General features: G+C 47.5%; 1 long non-coding RNA gene across 1 annotated transcript in view; it reads right to left on the bottom strand.

Annotated features, from left to right (window-relative positions):
• Nucleotides 1–12,472: 12,472 nt before the first annotated feature.
• Nucleotides 12,473–26,085, bottom strand: part of LOC134739049 (uncharacterized) — a 34,952-nt gene continuing 21,339 nt past the window's right edge. Inside the window, exon 2 of the long non-coding RNA XR_010125469.1 lies at nucleotides 12,473–13,946. This is a non-coding gene — a long non-coding RNA (uncharacterized LOC134739049). The remainder of the gene's footprint in view (nucleotides 13,947–26,085) is intronic.

The raw sequence follows: 26,085 nt of genomic DNA, 5'->3' as shown, positions 1-26,085 counted from the left end.
GGCACAGTCGCGGCTCACTGCAGCGTTGACATTCTGGGCTCAGTTGATTCTCCCACCACAGCTTCTTGAGTAGCTGAGATTACAGGCATGTGACACCACACTCAGCTACTTTTTGTATTTTTTGTAGAGATAGGTTTTTCCCATGTTGCCCAGGCTGGTCTCAAACTCCTGGGATCAAGCAATCCGCCCACCTTAGCCTCCCAAAGTGCTGAGATTACAGGCATGAGCCACTGTGCCCAGCCTCATATGGATTTTCAAAAGAAAAGAGGCCAGGAGCGATGGCTCACGCCTGTAATCACAGCACTTTGGGAGGCCAAGGCAGGTGGATCACCTGAGGTCAGGAGTTCAAGACCAGCCTGGCCAACATGGTGAAACCTGGTCTCTACTAAACAATACAAAAAAAATTTAGCGAGGCATGGTGGCATGTGCCTTTCCTTCCAGCTCCAACTACTTGGAAGGCTGAGTCAGGAGAATCGCTTGAACCTGTGAGGCAGAAGTTGCAGTGAGCCAATATTGAGCCACTGCACTCTAGTCTGGGCAACAGAGCGAGACTCTGGCTCGAAAAAAGAAGAAAAGAAAACCTGAAAAAAGAAAAAAAAGTCGTCCCTCTCCCTCTCCCTCTCCCCTTTCTTCGGTCTCCCTCCTTCTTTTTTCGGTCTCCCTCTGTTGCCGAAGCTGGACTGTACTGCCATGATCTCGGCTCGCTGCAACCTCCCTGCCTCGGGCTCCTGTGACTCTCCTGCCTCGGCCTGCCGAGTGCCTGGGATTGCAGGCGCGCGCCACCACGCCTGAATGGTTTTTGTATTTTTGGTGGAGACGGAGTTTCGCCGTGTTGACCGGGCTGGTCTCCAGCTCCTGGCCTGGAGTGATCTGCCTGCCTCGGCCTTCCGAGGTGCTGGGATTGCACACGGAGTCTCGCTCACTCAATGCTCAATGGTGCTCAGGCTGGAGTGCAGTGGCGTGATCTCGGCTCGCTACAACCTCCACCTACCAGCCTCCTGCCTTGGCCTCTTAAAGTGCTAAGATTACAGCCTCTGCCCCCCCGCCACCCCGTCTAGGAAGTGAGGAGCGTCTCTGCCTGGCCGCCCATCGTCTGGGATGTGAGGAGCCCCTCTGCCCGGCCGCCCCATCTGGGAAGTGAGGAGCGCCTCTCCCCGGCCGCCATCCCGTATAGGAAGTGAGGAACCTCTCTGCCTGGCCGCCCATCGTCTGGGATGTGAGGAGCACCTCTGCCCGGCTGCCCCGTCTGGGAAGTGAGGAGTGCCTCTGCCCAGTCGCCCAACGTCTGGGAAGTGAGGAGCACCTCTGCCCGGCCGCCCCGTCTGGGAGGTGAGGAGTGCCTCTGCCCGGCCGCCACCCCGTCTGGGAGGAAGTGAGGAGCGCCTCTGCCCGGCCGCTGCCCCGTCTGGGAAGTGAGGAGTGCCTCTGTCCGGCCGCCACCCCGTATGGGAAGTGAGGAGCGCCTCTGCCTGGCCACCCCGTCTGGGAGGTGAGGAGCGCCTCTGCCCGGCTGCCCCGTCTGGGAGGTGAGGAGTGCCTCTGCCCGGCCGCCACCCCGTCTGGGAGGAAGTGAGGAGCACCTCTGCCCGGCTGCCCCGTCTGGGAGATGAGGAGCACCTCTGCCCGGCCGCCCCGTCTGGGAGGTGAGGAATGCCTCTGCCTGGCCGCCACCCCGTCTGGGAGGAAGTGAGGAGCGCCTCTGCCCGGCTGCCCCATCTGGGAAGTGAGGAGCGCCTCTGCCCGGCCGTCACCCAGTATGGGAAGTGAGGAGCGCCTCTGCCTGGCCACCCCGTCTGGGAGGTGAGGAGCGCCTCTGCCCGGCTGCCCCGTCTGGGAAGTGAGGAGTGCCTCTGCCCAGTCGCCCAACGTCTGGGAAGTGAGGAGCACCTCTGCCCGGCCGCCCCGTCTGGGAGGTGAGGAGTGCCTCTGCCCGGCCGCCACCCCGTCTGGGAGGAAGTGAGGAGCGCCTCTGCCCGGCCGCTGCCCCGTCTGGGAAGTGAGGAGTGCCTCTGCCCGGCCGCCACCCCGTATGGGAAGTGAGGAGCGCCTCTGCCTGGCCACCCCGTCTGGGAGGTGAGGAGCGCCTCTGCCCGGCTGCCCCGTCTGGGAGGTGAGGAGTGCCTCTGCCCGGCCGCCACCCCGTCTGGGAGGAAGTGAGGAGCACCTCTGCCCGGCTGCCCCGTCTGGGAGATGAGGAGCACCTCTGCCCGGCCGCCCCGTCTGGGAGGTGAGGAATGCCTCTGCCTGGCCGCCACCCCGTCTGGGAGGAAGTGAGGAGCGCCTCTGCCCGGCTGCCCCGTCTGGGAAGTGAGGAGCGCCTCTGCCCGGCCGTCACCCAGTATGGGAAGTGAGGAGCGCCTCTGCCTGGCCACCCCGTCTGGGAGGTGAGGAGCGCCTCTGCCCGGCTGCCCCGTCTGGGAGGTGAGGAGCGCCTCTGCCCGGCCGCCACCCCGTCTGGGAGGAAGTGAGGAGCGCCTCTGCCCGGCTGACCATCTGGGAGATGAGGAGCACCTCTGCCCGGCCGCCCCGTCTGGGAGGTGAGGAACGCCTCTGCCTGGCCGCCACCCCGTCTGGGAGGAAGTGAGGAGCGCCTCTGCCCGGCTGCCCCATCTGGGAAGTGAGGAGCGCCTCTGCCCGGCCGTCACCCCATATGGGAAGTGAGGAGCGCCTCTGCTTGGCCACCCCGTCTGGGAGGTGAGGAGCGCCTCTGCCCGGCCGCCATCCCGTCTGGGAGGAAGTGAGGAGCACCTCTGCCCGGCTGCCCCGTCTGGGAGATGAGGAGCGCCTCTGCCCGGCCGCCCCGTCTGGGAGGTGAGGAACACCTCTGCCTGGCCGCCACCCCGTCTGGGAGGAAGTGAGGAGCGCCTCTGCCTGGCTGCCCCATCTGGGAAGTGAGGAGCGCCTCTGCCCGGCCGTCACCCCGTATGGGAAGTGAGGAGCGCCTCTGCCTGGCCACCCCGTCTGGGAGGTGAGGAGCACCTCTGCCCGGCCGCCACCCCCTCTGGGAGGAAGTGAGGAGCACCTCTGCCCGGCCGCCCCGTCTGGGAAGTGAGGAGCGCCTCTGCCCGGCCACCCCGTCTGGGAAGTGAGGAGTGCCTCTGCCTGGCCGCCACCCCGTCTGGGAAGTGAGGAGTGCCTCTGCCTGGCCGCCACCCCGTCTGGGAGGAAGTGAGGAGCATCTCTGCCTGGCTGCCCCATCTGGGAAGTGAGGAGCGCCTCTGCCCAGCCACCACCCCGTCTGGGAAGTGAGGAGTGCCTCTGCCTGGCCACCCCGTCTGGGAGGTGAGGAGCGCCTCTGCCCGGCCGCCCTGTCTGGGAGGTGAGGAGCGCCTCTGCCTGGCTGCCACCCCGTCTGGGAGGAAGTGAGGAGCGTCTCTGCCCGGCCGCCCCATCTGGGAAGTGAGGAGCGCCTCTGCCCGGCTGCCCCCTCTGGGAAGTGAGGAGCGCCTCTGCCCGGCCGCCCCGTCTGGGAGGTGAGGAGCACCTCTGCCTGGCTGCCACCCCGTCTGGGAGGAAGTGAGGAGCGCCTCTGCCCGGCCGCCCTGTCTGGGAAGTGAGGAGTGCCTCTGCCCGGCCGCCCTATCTGGGAGATGAGGAGCGCCTCTGCCCAGCCGCCCTGTCTGGGAGGTGTACGCAAGAGCTCCGAAGAGACAGCGACCATCGGGAGCGGGCCATGAGGACGATGGCGGTTTTGTTGAAAAGAAGGCAGGGAAGTGTGGGGAAAGGAAGGAGAGATCAGATGGTTGCTGTGTCTGTGTAGAAAGAGGTGGGCATAGGAGACTCCATTTTGTTCTGACTAGGAGAAATTCTTCTGCCTTGGGATGCTGTTGATCTATGGCCTTTCCCCCAGCCCCGTGCTCTCTGAAACATGTGCTGTGTCAACTCAGGGTTCAATGGATTAAGGGCGGTGCAAGATGTGCTTTGTTAAACAGATGCTTGAAGGCAGCATGCTCTTTAAGAGTCATCACCACTCCCTAATCTCAAGTACCCAGGGACACAAACACTACAGAAGGCCGCAGGGTCCTCTGCCTAGGAAAACCGGAGACCTTTGTTCATGTGTTTATCTCCTGACCTTCTCTCCACTATTATCCTATGACCCTGCCATATCCTCCTCTCCGAGGAACACCCAAGAATGATCAATAAATACTTCATAAATTAAAAAAAAAAAAAAAAAGTCAGGCATGGTGTCACGCCTGTAACACCAGAACTTTGGGAGGCTGAGGCAGGCGGATCATCTGAGGTCAGGAGTTCCAGACCAACCTGGCCAACATGGTGAAACCTCATCTCTACAAAAATAAAAAAACAAAATTAGCTGAGCATGATGGTGGGTGCCTGTAATAGCAGCTACTCGGGAGGCTGAGGTGGGAGAATTGCTTGAACCCGGGAGGTGAAGGTTGCAGTGAGCTCAGATCGCACTGCTGCACTCCAGCCTGGGTGACACTGTGAGACTCCATCTCAAAAAAATAAAGAGGAAAAAAAACCCAAGAGCGTATGGAAAGTAGAAATAAAAAGCCGGGCGCGGTGGCTCGCGCCTACAATCCCAGCATTTTGGGAGGCCGAGGCATGCGGATCACAAGGTCAAAAGACCGAGACTATTCTGGCCAACATGGTGAAACCCCGTCTCTATTAAAAACACAAAAATTAGCTGGGCGTGGTGGCACACCTGTAGTCCCAGCTACTCAGGAGGCTGAGGCAGGAGAATCGCTTGAACCCAGCCACTGCACTCCAGTCTAGGTGACAGAGTGAGAGTCCGTCTCGAAAATATATATATATGGGTGTGTGTTTGTGTGTATATATATTTCTCATAAGCTCCACCAAGGTCAAGACACTTTGTAAGCAGTGATACTAGCCATTTATTTATATATTTATTTTTGTCTCTTGCTCGCAGCACCTAGATACTAGCCATTTCATCCATCCCCAAGGAATTGGAGATCGTGGTAATTTAACCACATCAATGCGATCTTTTTTACATTATTTACTGAAGAGAAATGGTTGCCCTTTACAGATTTTTTAAGATGAGGAAACAAAAAGAAGTCAGAGGGTACTAAATCCTGACTGTGAGGTGGATGCCTAATGGTTTTCCATGGAAACTCTCAAAATTGCTCTTGTTTGATGAGAGGCATAAGCAGGAGCATTGCCGTGGTAGAAAAGGACTCTCTGGTGAAACTTTCCTGGGCATTTTTCTGCTAAAGAGTTAGCTAACTTTCTCAAGACACTCTCATAATAAGCAGATGTTATTATTTTCTGGCCCTCCAGAAAGTCAACAAGCAAAATTCCTCAAGCAGCTCAAAAAGCTATTGCCATGACCTTTGCTCTTGGCTAGTCCATTTCACTTTGACTGGATCACTTTCACCTCTTCAGAGTCATTGCTTTGATAGTGCTTTGTCTTCAGAGTCATACTGGGAAAGCCACATATCACTTCCTGTTACACTTTCCCAGTAGATGCTTCATGATCTATTGGTTGGAGCAAAAGTCATTGCTGTTTTTGACATTCCTTTCAATGGCAAAAACAATAATTAATTTTGCAGCAACCTAATAGATCCTACTTGTTTACAATTTCCATTGAAATCTCTGTTCTTGTCTGCAGCTGATCTGGTTTTGGCACCCATCAAGTGGAAAGTTTGCTCAACTTTTAATTTTTCAGTCAGAATTGTGTAAGCTGAACCAATAGAGATGTCGTTGTTGGCTGTTGTTTCTGCTGTTTATTTTTTTTCTTTTTGAGACGAGGTCTCGCCCTGTTGCCCAGGCTAGAGTGCAGTGGGGCAATCTCAACTCACTGCAACCTCTGCCTCCCGGATTCAAGCTATTCTCCTGCCTCAGCATCCCGTAGTACCTGGGATTATAGGCACGCACCACCAGGCCCGGCTAGTTTTTGTATTTTCAGTAGAGACAGGGTTTCACCATGTTGGCGAGGCTGGTCTCAAACTCCTGACCTCAGTTGTTCCACCCACCTCGGCCTCCCAAAGTGCTGGGAATACAAGTGTGAGCCACCGCATCTGGCCGTGTTTCTGCTGTTAATCGTTGGTCCTTTTCTTTTTTTGAGACAGAGTCTCACTCTGTTACCCAGGCTGGAGTGCAGTGGCACAATCTCGGCTCACTGCAAGCTCCGCCTCCCGGGCACAAGCGATTCTCCTGCCTCAGCCTCCCGAGTAGCTGGGACTATAGGCGTGCGCCACCACACATGGCTAATTTTTGTATTTTTTTAGTAGAGAAGGGATTTCACCAGGTTGGCCAGGCTGGTCTCAAACTCTGGACCTCAAGTGATCCACTTGCCTTGACCTCCCAGAGTGCTGGTATTACAGGCATGAGCCACCACACCTGACTGACTCTTCTCAGTTAGGGCACAAAGAGGATTAATTTCTTTCCTTGCAAATTGATGTGGATGTCCTGCTGCTGCAGCCTTCATCTTTAATGTCATCTTTTCCCTTGTTACAAGTTATCCATTTGTAAACTGCTGATTTTTTTAGGTGCATTGTCCCCATAAACTTTTGGTAAAGCATCAGTGATTTTACCATTCTTCCACCCAAGCTTCACCCTAAATTTGATGTTTGTTCTTGCTTCAATTTTAGCAGAATTCATTTTGCTGTGATAGGGGCTCTTTTCAAACTGATGACTTCTCCTTTCTTAATGCCTCAAACTAGATCCTGTTGAGGTATTTTATAATGAGTTAGTACCAGTTCATTTTGGTGCAAAAAGATTTTGAAATCCATGCATAGTTTTTCATAATACACAATTTCCATGGACTTTTTAAGACTTCTGATATGGCTGTTGATATAGTTTGGCTGTGTATACCCACCCAAATCTCATCTTGAATTGTAATCCTCATGTGTCTAGGGAGGAACTTGGATTATGGGGGCAGTCTCCCACATGCTGATCTCGTGATAGTAAGTCTCACAAGATCTGATGGTTTTATACAAGGCAGTTTTTCCTATGTTCGCACTTCACCTCTAGTCTGCTGCCATGTAAGACATGCCCGCTTTCCCTTCTGCCATGATTGTAAGTTTCCTGAGGATCCCCCAGCCATGTGGAACTGTGAGTCAATTAAACCTCTTTTCTTTATAAATTACCCACACTCGGGTATTTCTTTCTACCAGTGTGAAAATGGACTAATACAGCTGTGAAAGAAATGGAGATACGGCCGGGCGCAGTGACTCACACCTGTAATCCTAGCACTTTGGTAAGCCAAGGCTGCTGGATCACCTGAGGTCAGGAGTTTGAGACCAGAATGGCCAACATGGTGAAACCCCGTCTCTACCAAAAATAGAAAAATTAGCCGGGCGTGGTGGTGCACACCTGTAGTCCCAGCTACTCGAGAGGCTGAGGCAGGAGAATTGCTGGAACCCAGGAGGCAGCAGTTGCAGTGAGCAGAGATCTTGCTATTGCACTTCAGCCTGGGCAACAGAGCAAGACTCCGTCTCAAAAAAAAAAAAAAAAAGAAATGGAGATACATAGGTTAATGGTGTAAATGAAACATTATTTTAAATATGAGAAAGTATGTTTAGAAGCCAAAAGGAAAGCTCTAGAAGGATGAATACCCAAGAGAAAGAGACAACAAATACTGTAGGCTTCTTGCAAAGGCAGGTGTAAATGGAAGCCAAGGTAGAGGATAGAGGAGTTGGCCTTAAGAGAAGCAATTCTCCTGAACCAACAGGCATGAGTTGACATCCCTTGCCTCTTTGTCTAGCCTGTTGCCAGCCATCTCAAGGCCGTTTTTATGTCAGCACCTCCCTCTTCTGTTCTACTTGCCTTGCCTGTCCAGCTCTGGATAAACCACCCGTCCCCACCCCACCCTCTTCAATTTCTGCCATTTGCTCATTCATTTAGCAAACATGTACCAATCACTGACTGTGTGCCAGGCCCTGGGGTCAAGGATTAAAATAAGTCCTTGTCTGTGTTGAACTCATGGTTCAGTATTGGCAAGAGGAAAACAGCAATAATCAGATCATGATGCATAATGTCAGAAGGGTCGCGGTAGCACAGGGTGTTGTGGGAGCCTCTTGCCCCTAAGCTGCAAGTGTCGCTGGAGAAAATCCCTCAGCCAGATCAACTGGTGAAACCACAGGAGGGCCCTCCCTCCTGCTAAGCAATTTTTAAAATCCATCTTTAATTGATATCCTTTCCCCCAATACCACCTTTCTTCTTCTAGTTTGCTCCCTTCCTCTCCTTTCTTGTGTTGTAGGCAGTGGGGGTGAGGACCACTTCCTCATAAAGCATAATTTCATGTCCTTAATAACTATAGGCCAGGCACCGTAGCTCATGCTTGTAATCCTAGCACTTTGGGAAGCCAAGGCGAGAGGATCACTTTGAGGCCAGGAGTTCAAGACAAGCCTGGGGCCAGTGTTGGTGGCTCATGCCTATAATCCCAGCACTTTGGGAGGTCAATGCGAGCAGATCACTTGTCAGGAGTGTGAGATCAGCCTGAAAAACATGGTAAAACCCTGTCTCAACTAAAAATACAAAAATTAGCTGGGCATGTTCGCGCATGCCTATAGTCCCAGCTACTTGGGAGACTGAGGCAGGAGAATCACTTGAACTGGGGAGGCAGAAGTTGCAGTGAGCTGAGATCACACCACTGTACTCCAGTCTGGGCGACAGAGCAAGACTCTGTCTCAGACAAAAAAAAAAAAAAAGGAAAAAAAGAAAAGAAATGGGCCAGGCGTGATGGCTCCTGCAGGTAACCCTAGCATTTGGGAGGCCACGGTAGGAGGATCATTTAACTTTAGGAGTTCTAGAACAGCCTGGGCAACATAGGGCAACCCCGTCTCTGCTAAAATTTAAAAACTTAACCCAATGTGGTAGCACGGGCCTGCGATCCCAGCTACTAGGGAGCTGAGGTGGTAGGATTCCTTGAGTCTGGAATGTCGAGGCTGGATCATGCCACTTGCACTGCAGCCTGGCTGACACAGTGAGACCCTGTCTCCAAAGAAAATAAATTTAACCAGGCATATAAAATAATAATTATGAAATGGTTGCTTTTCTTTGGAGATGGAGAGAGGAAGTGGGCAAGTTGTCATTTACCATGCCCTCATATATTTGGTCTTAAAGCCCTCATATATTTGGTCTTAAATGACTGGGCTTTAGTATATATTAATATATAAGGTATAACCTAAAAATCTCATGTAAAAGCTTAGTAGCATTGTTGTAACAGTAACATATTTCATTGTACTTCAGGATTGTCCATGGATGCAGCGTTACCATCAAGGAGCTCGAGGCCGAGGTCGACTCTGGCACCCTGTTGACAAGTCTAGAGATTCAGCAGTAGAAAGAAACCAGGAAAGTGGTATTAATCTTAGAAAAGAAGGAGGAGAAGAGTGATAAGTCCAGATGGCCTTAGGTGTCCTGACTGTCTAGGCAGCCAAAGAGCACGTTAGGCAATCCAGAGGGCAAAGGAATAGAGATAAAGGGGGCTGCTGTGCTGGTGGGGTACACTGCAGAGAAGTAAGTTTTGTGTCAAAGCGGGAATCTGATCAGAGGTTCAGAATTGGAAGTACTATTTCATTGTTTTTGCAATTTTACAATTTATTTATTTATTTATTTATTTGAGACAGAGTTTCACTCTTGTTGCCCAGGTGGCATGATCTCAGCTCACTGCAACCTCTGCCTCCTGGGTTCAAGCAATTCTCCTGCCTCAGCCCCCTGAGTAGCTGGGATTACAGGCATGCGCCACCACACCGGCTAATTTTGTATTTTTAGTAGAGACGGGGTTTCTCCATGTTGGTCAGGCTAGTCTCGGACACCCAACCTCAGGTGATCTGCCCACCTCGGCCTCCCAAAGTGCTGGGATTACAGGCATGAGCCACTGAACCCGGCCGGTCTACAATTTAGTTTTAAAGTGTCAGAAAAAGGTGATGGCGAGGACATGCGTTGCAATTTACAGGAGAGAAATGTCAAGTGAGGACTTCATCACATATGACACGAGAGAAAAGTAAGAGCTGGTTCTAAAATCAAAAGCTGTTGTTCATCCTGAATTGAATTTTCTAAATTTGGGTGGAGTAGAGTCGCTTTGAAGCCTCGTTCCGATCTTGTTCTATTGCACTGTTAATGATAACTGTTGACTTTCTTTAGTGTAGAAGCAACAAGCATGTCGTTGTAGTACAAGTACGGTGAAGGATAGAACAAATTTTTGTTGATGCAAACATTCATTCATTTATTTATATATTGAGACGGAGTTTCACTGTTGTCACCCAGGCTGGAGTGCAGTGGCGCAATCTCGGCTCACTGCAACCTCCACCTCCTGGGTTCAAGCGATTCTCCTGTCTCAGTATCCCGAGTAACTGGGATTACAGGCACCTGCCACCATGCCCAGATAATTTTTGTATTTTTAGTAGAGATGGGGTTTCACCATGTTGGCCAGTCTGGTCTCAAACTCCTGACCTTAGGTGATCTGCCCGCCTCGGCCTCCCAAAGTTCTGGGATTACAGGCGTGAGCCACCGCGCCTGCCTGATACAAACATTTAAATAGTCATGGTACTTCTGTATCCAATGTCCTAAAGTTTCAGGATTTGTTTTAGTTTTTTGTTTGCTTACATGAGCTTAGGATAAAAATATTGTGAAATATCTCATTTTATCTTCAGCATTTTTTCTATTAAGAGGTGAAATGTAGTCCTTGTTTGACTGTTGACAATCCAGTTTGTTTTATCTCAGGGCTCATGATCTGAGTGCATACCCTCTCCAGGAAGGAAACTGCACCAATGTCTGTTGCTGTTAAATGGCACCTTTTAGTCTCAGCTTGTTTTGTTTTAATGTCAATAAATAGTAACAGCATTTGGCCGTGCACAGTGGCTCACGCCTGTTATCCCAACACTTTGGGAGGCCAAAGCAGGTGGATCACAAGGTCAGGAGTTCGAAACCAGCCTGGCCAATATGGTGAAACCCCATCTCTACAAAAGTACAAAAAAAATAGCCAGGCATGTTGGTGCGCGCCTGTAGTCCCAGCTACTCAGGAGGCTTAGGCAGGAGAATTGCTTGAACCCAGGAGGCAGAGGTTGCAGTGAGCCAAAATTATGCCACTGCACTCCATCCTGGGCAACAGAGGAAGACTCCATCTCAAAAAAAAAAAAACAATAGTAACAGCATTCAAGTATGAGGCTAAGTGTAGTGAGTACTAAATAGCTGTGAGTTTTGAGAAATTTTTGATACTGAATTAACCTCTTTGGAGTTTGGAAAGCAGATGAATGATATTAGTTTCTGCCTTCACTAGCATGCCTTTGTTTTGTCCACCAGGGAATGATCAGTTCATGGTTCACTCCTATATTAGGTCGTTCTTGCATTGCTATTATGAAATACCTGAGACTGGGTAATATATGAGAAAAGAGGTTTAATTGGCTCACAGTTCTGCAGGCTATACAAGCAAAACGTCTGACATTCCTCATCTTTTGAGAGACCTCAAGGAGCTTTTACTCATGGTAGAAGGTGAAGCAGGAGCAGGCATCCCACATCACAGAGTGAGAAAGGGAGTGAGTGCAGGGAGAAGGTACCACACTTTACAACAACCTGATCTGTAAGAACTCACTATGGAGAGGACAGCACCAAGCCATGAGGGATCCGCCCCATAACCCCAACACCCCACCAGGCCCCACCTACAACACTGGGGATTATATTTCCATGAGATTTGGGTGGGGGCAAATATCCAAACCACATCAACTATTCTGGTCCCATAAGAACAAAATGTTTAGACAACATCCTTGAGCTTTTGCTTGATTTTCATTCATCCTGCCAGCCCTTCTTGAGCCACCATGTCCAGCCTTATATGGATTTTTAAAAGAACAGAGGCCAAGCACGGTGGCTTCCACCTGTAATCCCAACACTTTAGGAGGCTGAGGCAGATGGATCACCTGAGTTCAGGAGTTCGAGACCAGCCTGGCCAATATGACAACACCCCATCTCTACCAAAAACCAAACCAAAACAAAACAAAATTTAGCCAGGCGTGGTGGCATGCACCTGTAGTCCAAATTTCTCAGGAGGCTCAGGCAGCAGAATGGCATGAACCCAGGAGGCGGAGGTTGCAGTGAACAGAGATCACACCACTGCACTCCTGCCTAGGCGACAGAGCAAGCCTCACCACCACCCCCGCCCCGCCCGGCAAAAAAAAAAAAAAAAAAAGGCCGAGCATGGTGGCGCACTTTGGGAGGCCAAGGTGGACACTTCACTTGAGGTCAGGGGTTTGAGACCAGCCTCGCTAACATGGCAAAACCCCGTCTCTACTAAAAATACAAAAATTAGCCAGGCACGGTGGCAAGGGACTGTAATCCGAGCTACTCGGGAGACTGAGGCAGAAGAATCGCTTGAACCCGGCAGGTGGAAGTTGAGTGAGCCGAGATTGTGCCACTGCACTTCTGCCTAGGCAATAGAGCAAGACTCCATCTCCAAAAAAAAAAAAAAGGAAAACAAAAGGAAAGTTTCTGGAAAATAGAAATAAAAGAAAAAAAATGTAAACTTCTCATAAGATCCACCAAGGTCAAGACACTTCTGTAAGCAATGATACTTCCCATTTATTTATTTATTTACTTTTGTCTCTTGCTCACAATTACATACTAGCCATTTCATCCATGCCCTAAGAAGTGGAGGTCCTGGGAATTTAACCACATCAATGAAATCTTTTTTACATTATTAGCTGAAGAGAAATGCGTGCCCTTCACAGACTTTTTAAGATTAGGAAACAAAAAGGAGTCAGAGGGAGCTAAATCCCAAATGTAAAGTGGATGCCTAATGGTTTCCCATTGAAACTCTCAAAATTGCCCTTGTTTGGTGAGAGGCACGAGCAGAAGCATTGCCGTGGTGGAAAAGGACTCTCTGGTGAAGCTTTCCTGTGCATTTTGCTACTAAAGCTTTGGCTTTCTCAGAACACTCTCATAATAAGCAGGTGTTACTTTTCTTCGGCCCTCCAGAAAGTCAACAAGGAAAGTTCCTCAAGCAGCTCACAAAACTGTTGCCATGACCTTTACTTTGACTGGACCACTTCCACCTCTTCGGAGCCATTATTTTGATTGTGCTTTGTCTTCAGAGTCATACTGAGAAAGCCATGTTTTACCTCCTATTACACTTTCCAAATAGATGCTTCATGATCTATTGGTTGGTGCCAACATAATTGCGGCTTTTGACATTCCATGGCATAAACCACAATTAATATGCAGCAACCTAATAGATCTCACTTGTTTAAAATTTCCATTGAAATCTATGTTCTTGTCTGCAGCTGATCTGGTTTTGGCACCCATCAAGTGGAAAGTTTGCTCAACTTTTAATTTTTTAGTCAGAATTGTGTAAGCTGAACCAATTGAAATGTATATGGTGTTGGCTGTTGTTTCTGCCATTAATTGTTGGTCCTTTTCTTTTTCTTTTTTTTTTTTTTTGAGACAGAGTCTGACTCTGTCACCCAGGCTGCAGGCCAGTGGCATGATCTTGGCTCACTGCAACCTCCGCCTCCAGGTCCAATGACTCTTCTGCCTCAGCCTCCCGAGTAGCTGGGATTACAGGCACCCTGCACTGCGCCCAACTAATTTTTGTATTTTTCTTAGGTATGGGGTTTCACCTTGTTGGCCAGGCTGGTGATCACTCCTGACCACAAGTGATCTGCCCACCTTGGCCTCCCAGAATGCTGGGATTACAGGGGTGCCACCACGTCTGGCCAAAGCTTTCCAGTTAGAGCACAAACAGGATTAATTTTTTTCTTTGCAAATTGATGTGGATAACCTGCTGCTGCAGGCTTCATCTTCAACATCGTCTTGTCCCTTCTTACAAGTTATCCATTTGTAAACTGCTGATTTCTTTAGGGGCATTGTCCTCATAAACTTTGGGTAAAGCATCAGTCATTTTACCGTTCTTCTACCCAAGCTTCATCTTAAATTTTATGTTTGTTCTTTCTTCAATTTTAGCAGAATCCATTTTGCTCTGATAGGGGCTCTTTTCAAATGGATGACTTCTCCTTTTTAATGCCGCAAGGTAGATCCTGTCGAGATATTTTTTAACGAGTTAGTACCCGCTTATTTCGGTGCCGAAAGATTTTGCAATCCATGCACAGTTTCTTGATAATACACATTTTCCATGGACTTTTTGAAGACTTCTCATATGGCTGTTGATAAGATTGGGCTCTGTGCCTGCACCCAAATCTCATCTTAAATTGTAATCCTCATGTGTCAAGGGAGGAGCTTGGTGGGAGGTGATTGGATTTGGGGTGGGGGGCAGTTTCCCACATGCTTATCTCGTGATAGTAAGTCTCATGAAATCTGATGGTTTTATACAAGGCAGTTTTTCCTATGCTCGCACTTCACCTCTAGTCTGCTGCCATATAAGACGTGCCCGCTTCCCCTTCTGCCATGATTCTAAATTTCCTGAGGTTCCCCCAGCCATGCAAAATGGTGTGTCAATTAAACCTCTTCTCTTTATACATTACCCAGTCTCAGGCATTTCTTTCTACCAGTGGGGAAACCAACTAATACAGCTATGAAAGAAATGGAAATACATAGGTTAATGGTTTTAATGAAGCATCATTTTAAGTATGAGAAAGTAAGTTTAGAAGCCAAAAGGAAAGCTCTAGAAGGATGAATAGCCAAGAGAAAGAGACAACGAATACTGTAGGCTTCCTTCAAAGGCAGGTGAAAATGGTAGCCAAGGTAGAGGTTAGAGGAGAAACAATGTTTCCTGAACCACCAGGCAAGAGTTGACATCCCTTGCCTCTTTGTCTAGCCTGTTGCCAGCCATCTCAAGGCCGTTTTCATGTCAGCACCTCCCTCTTCTGTTCTACTTGCCTTGCCAGTCCAGCTCTGGGTAAACCACCCATCCCCACCCCACCCTCTTAAATTTCTTCCACTCACCCATTCATTTAGCAAACGTACCAATCACTGACTGTGTGCCAGGCCCTGGAAGTCAAGGATTCAAATAAATCCTTGTACATGTGAAACTCATGTTTCAGTGTTGGCAAGAGGCAAATAGCAATAATCAGATCATGACGCACAATGTCAGAAGGGTTGTGGTAGCACAGGTTGGTGTGAGAGCCTCTTGCCCCTAAGCTGCAAGTGTCGCTGGAGAAAATCCCTCAACCAGATCAACTGGTGAAACCACAGGAGGGCCCTCCCTCCTGCTAAGCAATTTTTAAAATCCATCTTGAGTTGATATCCTTTTCCCAGTGCCACCTTTCTTCTTCTAATTTGCTGCCTTGTTCTCCTTTCTTGTGTTGCAGGCAAAGGGGGTGAGGACCACTTCCTCATAAAGCATAATTTCATGTCCTTAATAACTATAGGCCAGGCACAGTGGCTCATGCCTGTAATCCCAGCACTTTGGGAGGCCAAGGCGGGTATGCTACTTGAGGTCAACAGTTGGAGACGAACCTGGCCTAAATGATGAAACCCTGTCTCTACTAAAAATACAAAAACTAGCCCAGCATGGTGGCGTGCACCTGTAGTCCTAGCTGCTTGGGAGACTAAGGCAGAAGAATCGCTTGAACCCAGGAGGCAGAGGTTGCAGTGAGCCAAAATGGCACCACTGCACTCTAGCTGGGCAACAAGAGCAAAACTTCATCTAAAAAAAAAAAAAAAAAAAAAAAAGAGAAAGAAATAGGCCAGGGATGATGGCTCATGCAGGTAGTCCTAGCTTTTGGGAGGCCAAGGCAGGAGGATCATTTAACTTCAGGAGTTTGAGACCAGCCTGGATAACATAGGGAGACCCCATCTCTATTAAAAATTTTAAAACTTAGCCCAGTGTGGTAAAGCGTGCCTGCAATCCCAACTACTAGGGAGCCGAGGTGGGAGGATTGCTTGAGTCTGGAATGTCGAGACTGCAGTGAGCCCCAATCTTGCCACTGGCACTTCAGCCTGGGTGACACACTGAGACCATGTTGCCCCCCAAAAAAGTGATACCAGCCTTATAAAATAATAATTAGGAAATGATTGCTTTTCTTTGGAGATGGAGAGAGGAAGTGGGCAAGTTGTCATTTACCATGCCCTCAACATTTTTGGTCTTAAATGACTGGGCTTTAGTATATATTAATATATAAGGTATAACCTGAAAATCCCATGTAAAAGCTTAGTAGCATTGTTGTAACAGTAACATATTTCATTGTACTTCAGGATCATCCACGGATACAGCATTACCATCCAGGAGCTCGAAGCAGAGGTCAACTCTGGCACCCTGATGACAAGTCTGGAGGTTCAGCAGTAGAAAGAAAGCAGGAAAGTGGTATTAGCCATAGAAAAGAAGAGGAGAGGCCGGGCGTGGTGGCTCATGCCTGTAATCCCAGCATTTTGGGAGGCCGATATGGGTGGATCACCTGAGGTCAGGACTTTGAGACCAGCCTGGCCAACATGGTGAAACCCAGTCTCTACTAAAACTACAAAAATTAGCCGGGCTTGGTGGCAGGCGCCTGTAGTCCCAGCTACTCGGGAGGCTGAGGCAGGAGAATTGATTAAACTCAGGAGGTGGAGGTTGCAGTGAGCCATGATCGTGCCACTGCAGTCTAGCCTGGGTGACACTAGGGAGGCTCTATCTCAAAAAAAAAAAAATGAAAGAAAAGAAGAGGAGAGGAGTACGCAGCAGAAGAGTAAATTTTGTCTCAAAGCAGGAATCCAATCAGAGGTTCAGAATTGGAAGTACAATTTTATTGTTTTTGCAATTCCTATAAATTAAAGTGTCAGAAAATGCTGATGGCGAGGACATGCATTGCAATTTGCAGGGGAAATGTCAAGTGAGGACTTCATCACGTGTGACACGAGAGAAAAGTAAGAGCTGATTTTAAAATCAAAAGCTGTTGTTCATCCTGAATTGAATTTCTAAATTTTGGTGGAGCAGAGTCGCTTTGAAGCTTTATTCCCATCTATTTCTATTGCATTGCTAATGATAACTATTGACTTTGGGTAGTGTAGAAGCAACAAGCATGTCCTTGTCTGTAAGTACAGGGAAGGATAGAACTTTCATTGATGCAAACATTTAAATAGTCATGTTACTTCTGTATCCAATGTCCTAACGTTTTAGGGTTACTTTTAGTTTTTTATTTGCTTACATAAGCTTAGCATGAAGAATATTTTTAAACATCTCGTTTTGTCTCCAGCATTTTTTCTATTAAGAGGTAAAATGTAGTCCTTGTTGGATTCTTGACAATCTAGTTTGTTTTATCTCAGGTCTCATGATCTGAGTGCCTACCCTCTCCAGGAAGGAAACTGCACCAATGTCTGTTGTTGTTACATATCAACTTTTAGTTTCAGCTTTTTTTGTTTTGATGTCAATACATAGTAACAGCAGTCAAGTATGAAGCTAAGTGTAGTGAGTAACTTTAGTAAACAGCTGTGAGGTTTTTTTTGGTTTTTTTTTTTTTTTTTGAGATGGAGTTTCACTCTGTCACCCAGGCTAGAGTGCAGTGGCACGATCTTGGCTCACTGCAACCTCCACCCTCCGGGTTCAAGTGATTCTCCTTCCTCAGCCTCCTGAGTAGCTGGGACTACAGGCACCTGCCACCCCGCCCAGTTAATTTTTTGTATTTTTAGTAGAGATGGGGTTTCACCATCTTGGCCAGGCTGGTCTTGAACTCCTGACCTCGTGATCCACCTGCCTTGGCCTCCCAAAGTGCTGGGATTACAGGTGTGAGCCACTGCACCCAGCCAGCTGTGAGTTTTGAGAAATTAAATTTTTTATACTGAATTAGCCTCTTGGAAGTATCGAAAGCAGATGAATAATGTTAGTTTCTGCCTTCACAGGCATTGCCTTTGTTTTGTCCACCAGAGAAAGATCAGTTTATGGTTCACTCCTGTATTAGGCTGTTCTTGCATTGCTATAAATAAATGCCTGAGACTGGGTAGTTTATAGGAAAAGAGGTTTAACTGGTTCACAGTTTTGCAGGCTGTACAAGCATGGCATCTGACATTGCTCAGCTTCTGGGAGGCCTCAGGGACCTTTTACTCATGGCAGAAAGTGAAGCAGGAGCAGGCATCTCACATCACAGAGTGAGCAAGAGAGTGAGTGCGGGGAGGAGGTGCCACACTTTACAACAACCTGATCTGTAAGAACTCACTATGGAGAGGACAGCACCAAGCCATGAGGGATCCGCCCCATAACCCCAACACCCCACCAGGCCCCACCTACAACACTGGGGATTATATTTCCATGAGATTTGGGTGGGGACAAATTTCGAAACTACATCAACTGTTCTGGTCCCATAAGAACAAAATGTTTAGACAACATCCTTGAGCTTTTGCCTGATTTTCATTCATCCTGCCAGCCCTTCCTAACATGGCATCTGTTTGCCAGATGCCTGGGCTCAAACAATCTGTTCACTGTATCCTCGAAAAGTGCTGGGATTATACGCATGAGCCACCGTGTCCAGCTTTATATGGATTTTTAAAAGAACTGAAGCCAGGGGCAGTGGCTCATGCCTGTAATCCCAGCACTTTGGGAGGCTGAAGCAGTTGGATCACCTGAGTTCAGGAGTTCGAGACCAGCCTGGCCAACATGGTGAAACTCCATCTCTACCAAAAAATACAAAAAAAAAAAAAAAAAAAAATTGGCCAGGCTTGGTGGAGCGCACCTGTAGTCCAAACTCCTCGGGAGGCTCAGGCAGGAGAATCACTTGAACTTGAGTGGCGGAGGTTCCAGTGAGCAGAGATCTCAACACTGCACTCCTGCCTGAGCAACAGAGTTAGACTCCATCTGCCCCCCTCACCACCACACCCAAAAAAAGGCCGAGCATGGTGGCACATGCTGTAATCCCAGCACTTTGGGAGGCTGAGGTGGGTGGATCACCTGAGGTCAGGAGTTTGAGACCAGCCTGGGAAACATGGTAAAACCACATCTCTACCAAAAAATAAAAATAAAAAAAAATTTGGCCGGGCTTGGTGGAGCACACCTGTAGTCCAAACTTCTCAGGAGGCTCAGACAGAAGAATCACTTGAACTCGGGAGGCGGCGGTTGTAGTGAGCCTAGATCTCACCACTGCACTCCTGCCTGAGCGACAGAGGGAGACTCCATCCCCCCCACAACAAAAAGGCCGGGTATGGTGGCACATGCCTGCAGTCCCAGCACTTTGGGAGGCCAAGGCGGGCACTTCACCTGAGGTTAGGGATTCAAGACAAACCTGGCCAATATGGTGAAACCCAGTCTTTACTAAAAATACAAAAATTAGCCAGGCACAGTGGCGTGCTCCTGTAATCCCAGTTAGTCAGGAGGCTGAGGCTGGAGAATCTCTTGAACCCAAGAGGTGGAGATTGCAGTGAGCCAAGATCGTGCCACTGCACTCCTGCCTGGGCAACAGAGCCAGACTCCATCTCAAAAAAAAAGGAAAAATAGAAAAGAAATGTTTGTGGAAAATAGAAATAAAAGAAAAAAATATAAACTTCTCATCATAAGATCCACCAAGGTCAAGACACTTTCGTAAGCAGTGATAACTAGCCATTTATGTATGTATGTATGTCTCTTGCTCACAACAATTACATACTAGCCATTTCATCCATCCCCTAAGAAGTGGAGGTCCTGGGAATTTAACTACATCAATGAAATCTTTTTTACATTATTAACTGAAGAGAAATGGTTGCCCTTTACAGACTTTTTAAAATTAGGAAACAAAAAAGTGACAGAAGAAGCTAAATCTTGATTGTAAGGTGGATGCCTAATGGTTTCCCATTGAAACTCTCAAAATTGCCCTTGTTTGATGAGAGGCATGAGCAGAAGCATTACCGTGGTGGAAAAGGACTCTCTGGTGAAGCTTTCCTGGGCATTTTGCTGCTAAAGCTTTGGCCTTCTCAAAACACTCTCATAATAAGCAGGTGTTGGCCGGGCACGGTGGCTCACGCCTGTAATCCCAGCACTCTGGGAGGCCGAGATGGGAGGATCACGAGGTCAGCAGTTCGAGACAAGCCTGACCAACATGGTGAAACCTCGTTTCTACTACAAAAATTAGCCAGGCATGGTGATGCGTGCCTGTAATACCAGATACTCAGGAGGCTGAGGCAGGAGAACAGCTTGAACCTGGGAGGCAGAGGTTGCAGTGAGCTGAGATTGCACCACTGCAGTCCAGCCTGGGTGACAGAGTGAGATTTGGTCTCAAAAAAAAAAAAGCAGGTGTTATTATTCTTCGGCCCTCCAGAAAGTCAATAACGAAAGTTGCTCAAGCAGCTCAAAAAACTATTGCCATGACCTTTGCTCTTGGCCAGTCCGGTTTTGCTTTGACTGGATCTCTTCCACCTCTTCGGAGTCATTGCTTTGATAGTGCTTTGTCTTCAGAGTCATACTGGGAAAGCCACGTATCACCTCCCGTTACACTTTCCCAATAGATGCTTCATGATCTATTGGTTGGTGCCAACATAATTGTGGCTTTTGACATTCCATGGCATAAACCACAATTAATAGGCAGCAACCTAATACATCTCACTTGTTTAAAATTTCCATTGAAATCTATGTTCTTGTCTACAGCTGATCTGGTTTTGGCACCCATCAAGTGGAAAGTTTGCTCAACTTTTAATTTTTCAGTCAGAATTGTGTAAGCTGAACCAATTGTGATGCCTATGGTGATGGCTGTTGTTTCTGCCATTAATAGTTGGTCTTAGTCTCTCACGAAGGCTGGAGGCCAGTGGCACAATCTTGGCTCACTGCAACCTCTGCCTCCCGGGTTCAATGATTCTCCTGCCTCAGCCTCCCAAGTAGTTGGGATTACAGACACCCACCTCCGCACCCAGTTAATTTTTGTATTTTTATTAGAGACAGGGTTTCACCATGTGGGCCAGGTTGGTCAGGTGACCCGCCCGCCTTGTCCTCCCAGAGTGCTGGAATTACAGGGGTGAGCCACCACACCCGGCCGATGCTTTTCAGTTAAAGCACAAAGAGGATTTTTTTTGTTGTTTTTTAAGACGGAGTCTCACTCTGTTGCCCAGGTTGGAGTGCAGTGGCATGATCTCAGCTCACCACAATCTCCGCCTCCTGGGTTCAAGCGATTCTCCTGCCTCAGCCTCCTGAGTAGCTGGGACTACAGGCTCGTGCCACCATGCCCAACTAATTTTTGTATTTTTAGTAGAGACGGGGTTTCACTATGTTGGCCAGGCTGGTCTTGAACTCCTGACCTCGTGATCCACCCGACTCGGCCTCCCAAAGTGCTGGGATTATATGTGTGAGCCACCGCGCCCAGCCTAATTTTTTCCCTTGCATATTGATGTGGATGACCTGCTGCTGCAGGCTTCATCTTCAACATCATTTTGTCCTTTCTTACAAGTTATCCATTTGTAAACTGCTGATCTCTTTAGGGGCACTGTCCCCATAAACTTTTGGTAAAGCATCAGTGATTTTACCGTTCTTCCACCCAAGCTTCATCTTAAATTTTATGTTTGTTCTTCCTTCAATTTTAGCAGAATTCATTTTTCGCTGATAGGGGCTCTTTTCACACTGATGCCTTCTCCTTTTTAATGCCTCAAACTAGATCCTGTCGAGATACTTTTCAACGAGTTAGTACCAGTTTATTTTGGTGCCAAAAGATTTTGCAATCCATGCATAGTTTCTTGACAATACACATTTTCCATGGACTTTTTGAAGACTTCTCATATGGCTGTTGATATGATTGAGCTCTGTTCCCACACCCAAATCTCATCTTAAACTGTAATCCTCATGTGTCAAGGGAGGAGCTTTGTAGGAGGTGATTGGATTATGGGGGCAGTCTCCCACATGCTGATCTTGTGATAGTGAGTAAGTCTCACGAGATCCGATGGTTTTAAACAAGGCAGTTTTTCCTATGCTTACACTTCACCTCTAGTCTGCTGCCACGTAGCAGCATCCCCTTCTGCCATGATTGTAAGTTTCCTGAGGCTCCCCCAGCCATGTGGAACTGAGTCAATTAAACCTCTTCGGCTGGGCTTGGTGGCTCAACCCTGTAATCCCAGCTTTGGGAGGCCAAGGCTGGTGGATCACCTGAGGTCAGGAGTTCCAGACCAGCCTGGCAAACATGGCGAAACCCATCTCCACTAAAAATACAAAAATTAGCTGGGTGTGCTTATGCCCGCCTGTAATTCTAGCTACTCAGGAGGCTGAGGCAGGAAAAGCGCTTAAACCTGGAGGGCAGAGGTGTGGTCAGCCGAGATCGCACCATTGCACTCCAGCCTGGACGACAAGAGCGAGACTACGTCACATTAAAATAAATAAAATAAAATAAAATAAAATAATTAAACCTCTTCTCTTCATATATTACCCAGCCTTGGGTATTTTTTCTACTAGTGTGAAAACCGATTAATATAGCTGTGAAGGAAATGGAGATACATAGGTTAATGGTGTTAATGAAGCTTTATTTTAAATATGAGAAAGTAAGTTTAAAAGCCAAAAGGTAAGCTCTACAAGGATGAATACTCAAGAGAAAGAGACAATGAATACTGTAGGCTTCCTGCAAAGGCAGGTGAAAATGGAAGCCAAGGTAGAGGTTAGAGGAGTTGGCCTTAGAAGCAACACTCCTGAACCAACAGGCATGAGTTGACATCCTTGCCTCTTTGTCTAGCCTGTTTTCATGTCAGCACCTCCCTCTTCTATTCTACTTGCCTTGCCTATCCAGCTCTGGATAAACCACCCGTCCCCACCCCACCCTCTTCAATTTCTGCCATTTGCTCATTCATTTAGCAAACATGTACCAATCACTGACTGTGTGCCAGGCCCTGGGGTCAAGGATTAAAATAAGTCCTTGTGCACGTGGAACTCATGTTTCAGTGTTGGCAAGAAGCAAATAGCAATAATCAGATCATGATGCACGTCAGAAGGGTCGCGGTAGCACAGGGTGTTGTGGGAGCCTCTTGCCCCTAAGCTGCAAGTGTCGCTGGAGAAAATCCCTCAACCAGATCAATTGGTGAAACCACAGGAGGGCCTTCCCTCCTGCTAAGCAATTTTTACCATCAGTCTTAAATTGATATCCTTTCCCCAGTGCCACCTTTCTTCTACTTTGCTCCCTTGCTCTCCTTTCTTGTGTTGCAGGCAAGCGGGGTGAGGACCACTTCCTCATAAAGCATAATTTCATGTCCTTAATAACTATAGGCCAGGCACGGTGGCTCATGCCTGTAATCCCAGCACTTTGGGAGGCCGAGGCCGGTGGATTACTTGAGGTCAGCAGTTGGAGATGAACCTGGCCTACATGGTGAAACCCCGTCTCTACTAAAAATACAAAAATTAGCCGGGCTTGGTGGTGTGCACCTGTAGTCCCAGCTACTCAGCAGACTAAGGCAGGAGAATCGCTTGAACCCGGGAGGCAGAGGTTACAGTGAGCCGAGATTGCACTACTGCACTCCAGCCTGGACAACCAGAGCGAAACTTCATCTATGCAGGCAATCCTAGCATTTGGGAGGCCAAGGCGGCAGAATCATTTAACTTCAGGAGTTCAAAGCCAGCCTGGATAACATAGGGAGACCCCATCTCTATTAAAAATTTTAAAACTTAGCCCAATGTGGTAGAGCGTGCCTGCAATTCCAGCTACTAGGGAGCTGAGGTGGGAGGATCACTGGAGTCTGGAATGTCAAGGCTGCTGTGAGCTGCAATCTTGCCATTTGTACTTCAGCCTGAGTGACAAAATGAGACCATGTCTCTAAGAAAAATAAGTTGTACCAGGCTTATAAAATAATAATTAGGAAATGGTTGCTTTTCTTTGGAAATGGAGAGAGGAAGTGGGCAAGTTGTCATTTACCATGCCCTCAACATTTTTGGTCTTAAATGACTGGACTTTAGTATATATTAATATATAAGTTATGACTTGAAAATCCCACGTAAAAGCTTAGCAGCATTGTTGTAACAGTAACATATTTCATTGTACTTCAGGATCATCCAGGGATGCAGCGTTACCATCCAGGAGCTCGAAGCCAAGGTCGACTCTGGCAGCCTGATGACGTAACCAAGTCTGGAGATTCAGCAGTAGAAAGAAAGCAGGAAAGTTGTATTAGCCACACAAAAGAAGAGGAGAGGCTGGGTGTGATGGTTCACGCCTGTAATCCCAGCACCTTGGGAGGCCGAGGTGGGCGGATTACCTGAGGTCAGGAGTTTGAGACCAGCCTGGCCAACATGGTGAAACCCCGTCTCTACTGAAAATACAAGAACTAGCCAGGCATGGTGCCAGGTGCCTGTAGTCCCAGGTACTCAGGAGGCTGAGGCAGGAGAATCGCTTGAACTCAGGAGGCGGAGGTTGCAGTAAGCCGTGATCTTGGCACTGCACTCTAGCCTGGGCAACAGAGTGAGACTCCATCTCAAAAAAAACAAAAAAGAAAGAAAGAAAAGAGTAGAGGAGTGTGCAGCAGAGGAGTAAGTTTTGCCTCAAAGCAGGAATCTGATCAGAGGTTCAGAATTGGAAGTACAATTTCATTGCTTTTGCAATTTTCTATAAATTAAAGTGTCAGAAAAAGATGATGGCGAGGACATGCATTGCAATTTGCAGGGGGAAATGTCAAGTGAGGACTTCATCACATATGACATGAGAGAAAAGTAAGAGCTGGTTCTAAAATCAAAAGCTGTTGTTCATTCCAAATTGAGTTTCTAAATTTTGGTGGAGCAGAGTCGCTTTGAAGTCTTGTTCCGATCTATTTCTACTGAATTGTTGATGATAACTGTTGACTTTGGGTAGTATAGAAGCAACAAGCATGTCCTTGTAGTACAAGTACAGGGAAGAATAGAACAAACTTTCATTGATGCAAACATTTAAATAGTCATGTTACTTCCGTATCCAATATCCTCAAGTTTTAGGATTAGTTTTAGTTTTTTATTTGCTTATCTAAGCTTGGCATGAAGAATATTTTTAAACATCTCGTTTTCTCTCCAGCATTTTTTCTTTTATTTATTTATTTATTATTATTATTATACTTTAGGTTTTAGGGTACATGTGCGCAATGTGCAGGTTAGTTACATATGTATACATGTGCCATGCTGGTGCGCTGCACCCACTAACTCGTCATCTAGCATTAGGTATATCTCCCAATGCTATCCCTCCCCCCTACCCCCCACCCCACAACAGTCCCCAGAGTGTGATGTTCCCCTTCCTGTGTCCATGTGTTCTCATTGTTCAATTCCCACCTATGAGTGAGAATATGCAGTTGTTGGTTTTTTGTTTTTGCGATAGTTCACTGAGAATGATGATTTCCAATTTCATCCATGTCCCTACGAAGGACATGAACTCATCATTTTTTATGGCTGCATAGTATTCCATGGTGTATATGTGCCACATTTTCTTAATCCAGCCTATCATTGTTGGACATTTGGGTTGGTTCCAAGTCTTTGCTATTGTGAATACTGCTGCAATAAACATACGTGTGCATGTGTCTTTATAGCAGCATGATTTATAGTCCTTTGGGTATATACCCAGTAATGGGATGGCTGGGTCAAATGGAATTTCTAGTTCTAGATCCCTGAGGAATCGCCACACTGACTTCCACAATGGTTGAACTAGTTTACAGTCCCATCAACAGTTTAAAAGTGTTCCTATTTCTCCACATCCTCTCCAGCACCTGTTGTTTCCTGACTTTTTAATGATCGCCATTCTAACTGGTGTGAGATGGTATCTCATTGTGGTTTTCATTTGCATTTCTCTGATGGCCAGTGATGGTGAGCATTTTTTCATGTGTTTTTTGGCTGCATAAATATCTTCTTTTGAGAAGTGTCTGTTCATGTCCTTCGCCTACTTTTTGATGGGGTTGTTTTTTTCTTGTAAATTTGTTTGAGTTCATTGTAGATTCTGGATATTAGCCCTTTGTCAGATGAGTAGGTTGCGAAAATTTTCTCCCATTTTGTAGGTTGCCTGTTCACTCTGATGGTAGTTTCTTTTGCTGTGCAGAAGCTCTTTAGTTTAATTAGATCCCATTTGTCAATTTTGGCTTTTGTTGCCATTGCTTTTGGTGTTTTAGACATGAAGTCCTTGCCCATGCCTATGTCCTGAATGGTAATGCCTAGGTTTTCTTCTAGGGTTTTTATGGTTTTAGGCCTAATGTTTAAGTCTTTAATCCATCTTGAATTGATTTTTGTATAAGGTGTAAGGAAGGGATCCAGTTTCAACTTTCTACATATGGCTAGCATTTTTTCTATTAAGAGGTAAAATGTAGTCCTTGTTGGATTCTTGACAATCTAGTTTGTTTGATCTTAGGTCTCATGATCTGAGTGCCTACCCTCTCCAG

The sequence above is a fragment of the Pongo pygmaeus genome, chromosome X (assembly GCF_028885625.2).
Source record: "Pongo pygmaeus isolate AG05252 chromosome X, NHGRI_mPonPyg2-v2.0_pri, whole genome shotgun sequence".
Lineage (NCBI taxonomy): Eukaryota > Metazoa > Chordata > Mammalia > Primates > Hominidae > Pongo > Pongo pygmaeus.
The sequence above is the reverse complement of the archived record's forward strand: the minus strand, read 5'-3'. Positions and strand labels throughout refer to the sequence as shown.